We start from the raw sequence: 8,553 nt of genomic DNA on the forward strand, positions 1-8,553 counted from the left end.
ATTTTTAATAAATTTTCAGGCATGCAAGGTTTCATCACGATTTTTTCTATCACCGCTAGAGTGATTAACAATTATTTCTAACACACACATAACTTTGAAAAGTCATTGGTGTGTTGTCTCGGGTTCGAACCATCAACCACTTGCGTGGGAGATGCCAACTTATACCACTCGGCTATCACTGCTATATTGACCGCGTATTAAATCAAGATTATTATTATTACTTCACAAAAAAATTAACGAAATGTAAATGTAACATTAGTGACAGTAAAAATGTCATTGAACTGTAATTAAAGATTTTCCGTAAACATAAAAAAAAACTACGTCAATACCTGCTTCCCTTGGTAGCAATCATTTTTTCTGAAAGCCAAGAGCATTCCTTGAAGCACACTTTCAAGGATTTTTTAGTTTTATTGTTAGAGAACTTACTTATTATATTTTTACTAGATTCTTCCCTGAGCTTTTGTCCGCGTTGACGATTCTTTTAAAGACAACTCCCGCCCTAAAAATTGGTCTTGTGTTGCGGGGACTTTAACAAACATACAAACAATGGACACAAAGTACAATCAGACCCGAAACAATTATTTGTGGCTCGCACAAATAATTGTTCCGTGTGGGAATCGAACCCACGTCCTGCTAGCGGCGTGGTGACCTTTTTCATTGGTATTAATAGTACATTAGGTATATTAATTGCAGTTGTATAGATTAAAATTAGTTACGAGTTACATAAAAAACCCTTCCTGTGATTGTTTCTTGTACCATTATTATAAGACTCGTCTCCGTGGCGCAGTGGTTTAGGTTCGCCGTGCCGCTACTATTACGTTGGGAGGTCGTGGGTTCGATTCTTACACGCAACAATTATTTGTGCGATCCACAAATATCTTCAAAATTCATGATTAAAAAACCTTAACACTAAAGCCGCTAGATTTTGGATTGCAGAATCTAGATTGTCAAATCTATGAGGAAAACGTCTAGATTTGCTTAACCCATCCTTGAATGTGGTTTGTCATATACTGGCTAATATATTATAAATAGTACAAGTATTTTTATCCTCGCTAACACTGCTAAGAGGTTTGAAATTTTGCACACGAAAAAAGCGTTTAAAAGTTTAAGTTTCATACATAAAATCACGCCTTGCTATAATGGGCGCAAGCAAAGAAAAAAAATGAGGTAACAAACAGAAAAAAAACAGTCGAATTGAGAACCTCTTCCTTTTTTGAAGTCTAACAGAAGGGTATCGTGTTATACCCCAGGTAACTGGGTTGTGGAGGTCAGATAGGCAGTCGCTCCATGTAAAACACTGGTATTCAGCTGCATCCGGTGGGACTGGAAGCCGACCCCAACATAATTTGGAACAAAGGCTAAGCTGATATATTCCTTTTTTTGAAGTCATTTAAAAAACATATTTGCTACGACGTAAATTGTAACGCCTGGAAGGTAACGCCCTAGAAAGACATACACAAATCATATATGTCTTGCAAAAAGATCAATCTTGTAAGCAAGACTGGTTGTCAGACTTTCAAGCTGCTGACTACTGTTAACGACTGTCAAAGATCTTCGAAAAAGACTGCCAGGAAACACAATTTAACGTGTCTTCCGAAACATGGACGAACTCGATATGTATAAGATGGTCACCCATCTACAGAACAACCTCGGCAAGCGTAGCTTAACCTTAGAATCTATCCGTATGTTGTTACTTAGCCCGAGCAACGCTTGCAAATAAATAAACAAAAAAGAAATACAAATGAGTATTTATTTATACATAATGAATAGGAAGAATAACATTAGCAAATTGTTTGATTATTTAATAATTGCTAAGCAAATTATGATGGATTCCGGTTTTAAATCACCCTTGAGTTCAAAGACATTTTATGGTAATTTGTTTTTATTTTAATCTTATTATTGTTTACTAATAGTGCGACTGTTTTCGATAATTTAAACTGATTATGAGAACTGTAGCTCAATTCTGTATAGTCTGTACTGTAGAGTATCAAAAGTTTGACATGTACCTACTGCCATTGGTCCCGAAATGAGAGAGGGGTTAGGCCTTGAGTCCACCACGCTGGCCAAGTACGGGGCTTTGCATACCTTCAAGAACTGTTCTAAAGAACTCTTAGGCATGCAAAGTTGCAATACGATGTTTTCCTTCACCGTTGGAACAAGTGATGATTATTTCTAATACACACATAACTTCGAAAAGACATTCGTGGTGGGGTTCGAACCTGCAACGACTTGCGTGGGAGGTACCAACTTATACCACTCACTGCATTTTATAATAGAAAACAAAAATGGTGATTTAATTTTGAATATAAACTAGTATATTTTTCAATCAGACCGAAGTTCCGGGCGTATTACGTCAGCAAGTTAGCAACGATGCAATTTTTTAGAAATTCTTTTGTGTTAGCCAATGTTAACATCTTTGGTGCATCGTTTCTCTAGAACAGTTTCATTCAGTTACTTAATCACATTTCCTAATGCACTGTTCGAATAAATACGAAATAATTTTACGGATTTTAATCCTTTGAAAAATAACTTCTTTGAAAAAATTCTGTTACAGATTTCTTTGGTGTTGCATTTGCTTTAAATAATTGCTCTTGTGTCATGGGGACTTTTACAAACATACAAACAACGGACACAAAGTACAACCAGACCCGAAAGAATTATGGATCGCACAAATAATTGTTCCGTGTGGGAATCGAGCCCACGACCTCCTGACGCAATGGTAGCGGCGTGGTGGTGACCCAAACCACTGCGCCACGGAAGCAAAATTATCACGCTTGCAATTAAAAGTGGAGCTAGGTAGCCTATGGTCTAAAAATATCCTATGGGTAAATAGTATCTTAAGCCTTAAGGCTATAAACTAACCCTGCGTTAAATTTCATGAAAAACTATTCAGCAGTACATGCTTAAAATAGTAACAAACACACATACATCTTCGCAAACTTTCGCATTTATAATATTATGTGGAATATAAATTACATGCTAACTATTTCTTAATTGTATGGTATTATAATGTAATATTACATAAGACTTATATTACATGATGACATATAATAGTAAGTAGTTAAATGTTAAATCATCTGTCTGTGTTGCTTTAACTGCTAAACTACTACACCGATTTTGATAGAAAATAGTTTTATTATGCAGGAACCTTTATTAAAACTTATAAATAAATTACTGTACTTTTAACATTGATAGTCGAGTGGTATAAGTTGGTACCTCCCACGCAAGTGGTTACAGGTTCGAACCCACAACACACCAATGACTTTTCGAAGTTACGTGTGTATTAGAAATAATTATCACTTGTTCCAACGGTGAAGGAGAACATCATATTGCAACTTTGCATTCCTGAAGGTTCTTTAGAACAGTTCTTGAAGGTATGCAAAGTCCCCACACTTGGCCAGCGTGGTGGACTCGAGGCCTAGCCTTTCCCTCTTTACGGAAGGAGACCCTTGCCCAGCAGTAGGACAGTAAAAGCTCAAAAAAAATGTATTACTAGCAGGATACACACGAATGGATAACCTCCTCTTTTTTAAGTTGGTTAAAAGTTATAATTGCAGTGTGTTTCCGATAACAGGTCACTTTCTCACAACCAGTTTTACAAGCGAGATGACGTGTGTATTGATTTCAACCGGTACGGCCTTCCATTACTTGGGAAGTTCGATTTCTTTCGGTAAAGAGAAAAAGTTTGGTAAAAATACCTCATATTAATACGTTTATCCTGTACGAGACTGCAAATAATTTTATCCAGATACTAGCTGACCCGCGCAACTTCGCTTGCGTTATATAAGAGAGAATGGGTGAAATTATCCCCCGTTTTTGTAACATTTTTTACTGATACTCTGCTCCTATTGGTCGTAGCGTGATAATATATAGCCTATAGCCTTCCTCGATAAATGGTCTATCTAACAATGAAAGAATTTTTAAATTTCGATCTGTGGGTTAAGCAAATCTTTGGCGCGGTCATTCCACAGATGGGCGACCGCATATTGGTATTTGAATCTGGGCGTCTCCGTGCTTCGGAGAGCACGTAAAAAGTCGGTCCCGGTTGTTGTCAATTAAGATAACAGTCGTTAAGCCACGTCAAAGGCCTTCGAGCGACTTCAACAATTTTGACACGAGGTTGACGACTAACCATACGATAAGAAGAAGATATTATTATTAAAGATAACTTTAATTTCGCGTGATTTTAATTATTACATCATTAGAAATATCTTTAAACAATGACTGTTACTTAGTTATAGATAAATTTAATTACGTTACCTAATAATAATTGGTTCTTAATTACGAAGAATCGAGAAGCTCGTGGCTAAGTTTAACGGGTTAAACTACGCTTGCCGAGGTTGTTCTATGGATGGGTGACCTACATAAACATAGGTATCGAGTTCCTCAGTTTTTCGGAAGGCACGTTAAATTGTGGGTTCCGGCTGTCATTTTCAAAGATCTTTGACAGTCGTTAACAGTAGTCAGAAGCTTGAAAGTCTGACAATTAGTCTTACTGAGAGATATCGTGTTATAACCCAGGTAACTGGATTGTGGAGGTCCGATAGACAGTCGCTGCATGTAAAATACTGATATTCAGCTGCATCCGGTGAGACTGAAATCCGACTCCAACATAACTTGGAAGAAAGGCTAAGCTGTTGGTGGTTCTATAATTCCATTAATTGATATCTTGATTACTGTTTCAGTGTCGCATTCGGTAGTGTATGTGACAGCCGCGCAAGGTTTTCGGGTTTGAATCCCGGGCCGGGTAAAAAGTTCTTTCTTATTCAGTTACTGTGGTATGAAATTTTAATTCAAATTTTTAAGTTAGATCAGAGCAAAAATCCGTGCTTAATACTTTTTATACTAACAGGCGGACTAAAACATAAAAATTAGGTCACATGGATATTTAATTAAAGTAATAATGTCAATATAATGATTACCCATCGAATGAACGCATAGAAAGGCCAATGACCTCTCAAGGCCGGAGACTGAGAGAATATTGAACTTAAAGATCTAGGTTAGCCTTTCATAATCCCACAGAGTATTTGTAAAGTCGATTAAATAAAATAGAAACAATTTTTTTTTCTATTTCACAAACATACAAACAACGAACACAATTAAACCAGACCCGAAACAGTTATTTGTAGATCGCAATAATTGTCAATAATTGTTATTGGGTATGGAATCGAACCCACGAACTCCTACAATGGCAGCGGCGATGCGACCTAAACCAATGCGAGACCGAAACAGATTTATACACTATTGTTTGGCTTCAAATTGACCCCCGTAGCCAAATATCGGCTGGTAGGATATTATAATTATTAAAAATTAGAAATATAGATTAAAAAATATCGTTTACTCGTATCCGCGATCAAATGTCAACAGAAATAATTATATTTGACAATCGTTATGAACAACGTTTAAGACATTACAGCATAATTATTTAATGAGCCAATAATAATTAACATAATTTCTATGCATTATTTATTTATTCTAAGAAAAAATTATTAAGAAGGATCCAGGTTTTTGTGGATTTCAAAAAACAAAAAAAAAATATTTACTTTAAAAATAATAATAATGTCTTTTTAACACATCATTCTCCCACTTTTATTCTCGCACTTGGCCAGCGTGGTGGACTGACGCCTAACCCCTCCCCCATAACAGGAAAAGACTCTTGCCCAGCTGTGGGGCATTAACGGGTTAAATTAATTATAATTATTATATTATAAAAATAAATTAAACTATTATAAAGTAAAATATAATAATTACTTTCGCGTGTATTTTTAATTGAGGGTTATGTAAGAACATTTTCAACAATTTTCATAATTATACTAAAATTAAATTAATTATTATAATTATTCTTAATAATAATTAACAGTAAATTAAAATTATTTAATTAATTAATTATAATTTCTGTCTGACATGATGTATGGATGTGAATGAGGCAAGGGAAGTTTGTAAGGATCGTACCAAGTGGCGTTCTTTGGTCTCTGCCTACCCCTATAGGAAGAAGATGTAGTACAATGTATGTATGTATTATTAACTGTATATTGTATTTTTTTGAATACCAGATTTTGACACTTGCATTTATTTTGACATATATACATTATTATGACATTTAAAAACCAGTGATACTGGCATTTAACGAACGGTATAAATTCATAAATAAAAATTACTTTTAAATATGACAACGACTATTACTAATAATTAAAAAAAAACATATCACAAAATCTTACTGTTGATAAATAATATCGAGCCTGTTATATTCGAAGGGTTAGGCTGATGTCTTTGAAATATAGTTACCCATGTTTCGTCATTAATATAGTAAGTCCTATGTAATAGGAGGCGAGCTTATAGCCATATCGTCGTTCAAGTTCTATCACCACATAAGTAATTTTTTGGCAGTTTTGACATTTGTATGTCATTGGCTAAAGAGTGAAATACGAAATTGACATTTGTCTCTCCTGAAAAGTTAGTAAAAACGACGATATACCGGGCACGTTACTACACTCTTGATTTTTTTATATTGCTGTTACATAATCTTACCTAAACGTTTCGTTTCACTTAAATATTATTTGTAGAGCTAGGATTTTTAATATTTTTTCTTCAAAAAGACAACTCCAGCACTAAGAATTGTTTCTAGTGTCGCGGGGACTTTCACAAACATAATACAATCAACTAATACAAAGTTAAACAACCAGACCCGTATCAACTATTTGTGGATTGCACCAATAATTGCCCCGTGTGAGGATCGAACCCACGACTCAATGGTAGCGGCGTGGCAACCTAAACCACTGCGCCACGGAGGCAATCTATTTTTACGGAGTTTAATTTAAAAAAAAAAATAAAAATAATGAAAAAATACTGAAAATAATAATCCCATAGTTTTATTACTATTTACATACTTCTTGCTTTCAGAAACACCGAGGAACTCGTTATGTATAATATGGTCACCCATCCATTGACCAACCTCAACAATCATAGCTTGACCTGACAGAATCGTGCAGCTGTTGTTAGCTAGGAGCTTTATCTATTTATCTTACGTTATCAACTAAATCTCATACATTGGAGTTGGCGTAAATGTATGACTAAGGTCAAACAATGAATGCATCAAGTTTGAACTACGACAGGTCATGGGAAATAACAAGAATGATTTAATAATAACTAAATTTGTCTACAATTTAATTTTAGATATTTTTTGACGTTTGGATAATTTAATTGAACATTTTCCGTTTTTTTTTATTTTACACCCCACCAAAATGAATTCATTAATGATCGCATAAAAAAATTTAGCATTATTTTAGCAACTGCAAACAAAATAATATTAATTATAAAATTATTTTGTTTCATTATTTAAAATGGCCGGTGTCAGGAATATATTTAATTTATAATTAGTTTACAATTAATACAGTTGCATCGGTTGCATTTCCTCGAATACAACTCAATGACTTATAAAAACATTAATTCAAGTTCAAATGCATAAGTTTTAATACATTAAATTGATATTTTAATAATAAACACAATAAATCGTTCGGAAGTATTTCCGCTTTCAAGTTCATAATCATGAATTTTTATTAAATCTTATATAATTCAATCAGCTTAAAAACAAGTTCTGAATTTATTCTGACATTGAATTTTGACCTACTTCCGAATATTGCAATTTAATTTATTTTATTTATTCGCAACGAGACGTATTTCAATTATTTATCTATACATTACATAATAATAAAAATCATTTAATTAAAAAGAAAAAAAAATACAAAAAAAACTAACCTTATTTTCAAAAATCGGATATTAACACAAAACTAAACAGCCATAATAGAACACAACACTCACATTAAAAAAAATATCGCAGCGTTCGATATAAAAAAAAAATACATTTACTTAATCCAAAAGTTCGAATTCGATTTAATAAATTTAAATTCGCGGTTGCGCGCGCGCTCGACCGCTCGCGCGGGAATTGCGAAACTATATGTGTTTAACCTTAGCTTAGAGTACCCATTCATCTGTCTGCGAGGCCTCTGCTCATAATTATAATCCACAAACAGTTACATTGTAACTTCATTTTGTTTTGGTCGAAGGGATTAGACCTTAAAACCTGCGTTACCTATATAATAACTCATATGGATGTATATGCAGTTGTCTGTGAATAAAAAAAAGTATGTTTGACAGGTAATTTGGCGGCAAAAGAATAAAACAAATTAGAAAAATACAATTTTAATAGCAGCATGGGGTAAATAAATAATTGTTGTTTGTGAGTGAAAACGTTTAAAAATGGTTTTACACTTATTTATTAATTTATTTATGACATTAAAATATTTATCCACAGGAATATTTTTTCACAGTGATATATTAACAAAATAATAAGTTACCTATTATTTTCATGTAAGGCTGTCACAAACCAATGCTTTTTTTTGTTGATTACCGATAAAAAACATTTCAATTTTTTTATTTAAAAAAATATCTTTCTGTTTTACTGAAAAAATGATAGATTTATTAATCTGTTGCAAGCAAAAAACACCACACAAGTAAAATATTATGTCGTTGAAATATTTTACTGATATAAATTGG

General features: G+C 33.6%; 1 protein-coding gene across 1 annotated transcript in view; it reads right to left on the reverse strand.

The window, feature by feature from the left end:
• The window catches only part of LOC142984874 (scavenger receptor class B member 1-like), a 57,342-nt gene extending 49,388 nt beyond the window's left edge, over window positions 1-7,954 (reverse strand). Inside the window, exon 1 of the mRNA XM_076132734.1 lies at window positions 7,756-7,954. The gene's annotated coding sequence lies outside the window, so the exon portion shown is untranslated. The remainder of the gene's footprint in view (window positions 1-7,755) is intronic.
• Between the last annotated feature and the right edge of the window lie 599 nt (window positions 7,955-8,553).

The sequence above is a fragment of the Anticarsia gemmatalis genome, chromosome 28 (genome assembly GCF_050436995.1).
Source record: "Anticarsia gemmatalis isolate Benzon Research Colony breed Stoneville strain chromosome 28, ilAntGemm2 primary, whole genome shotgun sequence".
Classification (NCBI taxonomy): domain Eukaryota; kingdom Metazoa; phylum Arthropoda; class Insecta; order Lepidoptera; family Erebidae; genus Anticarsia; species Anticarsia gemmatalis.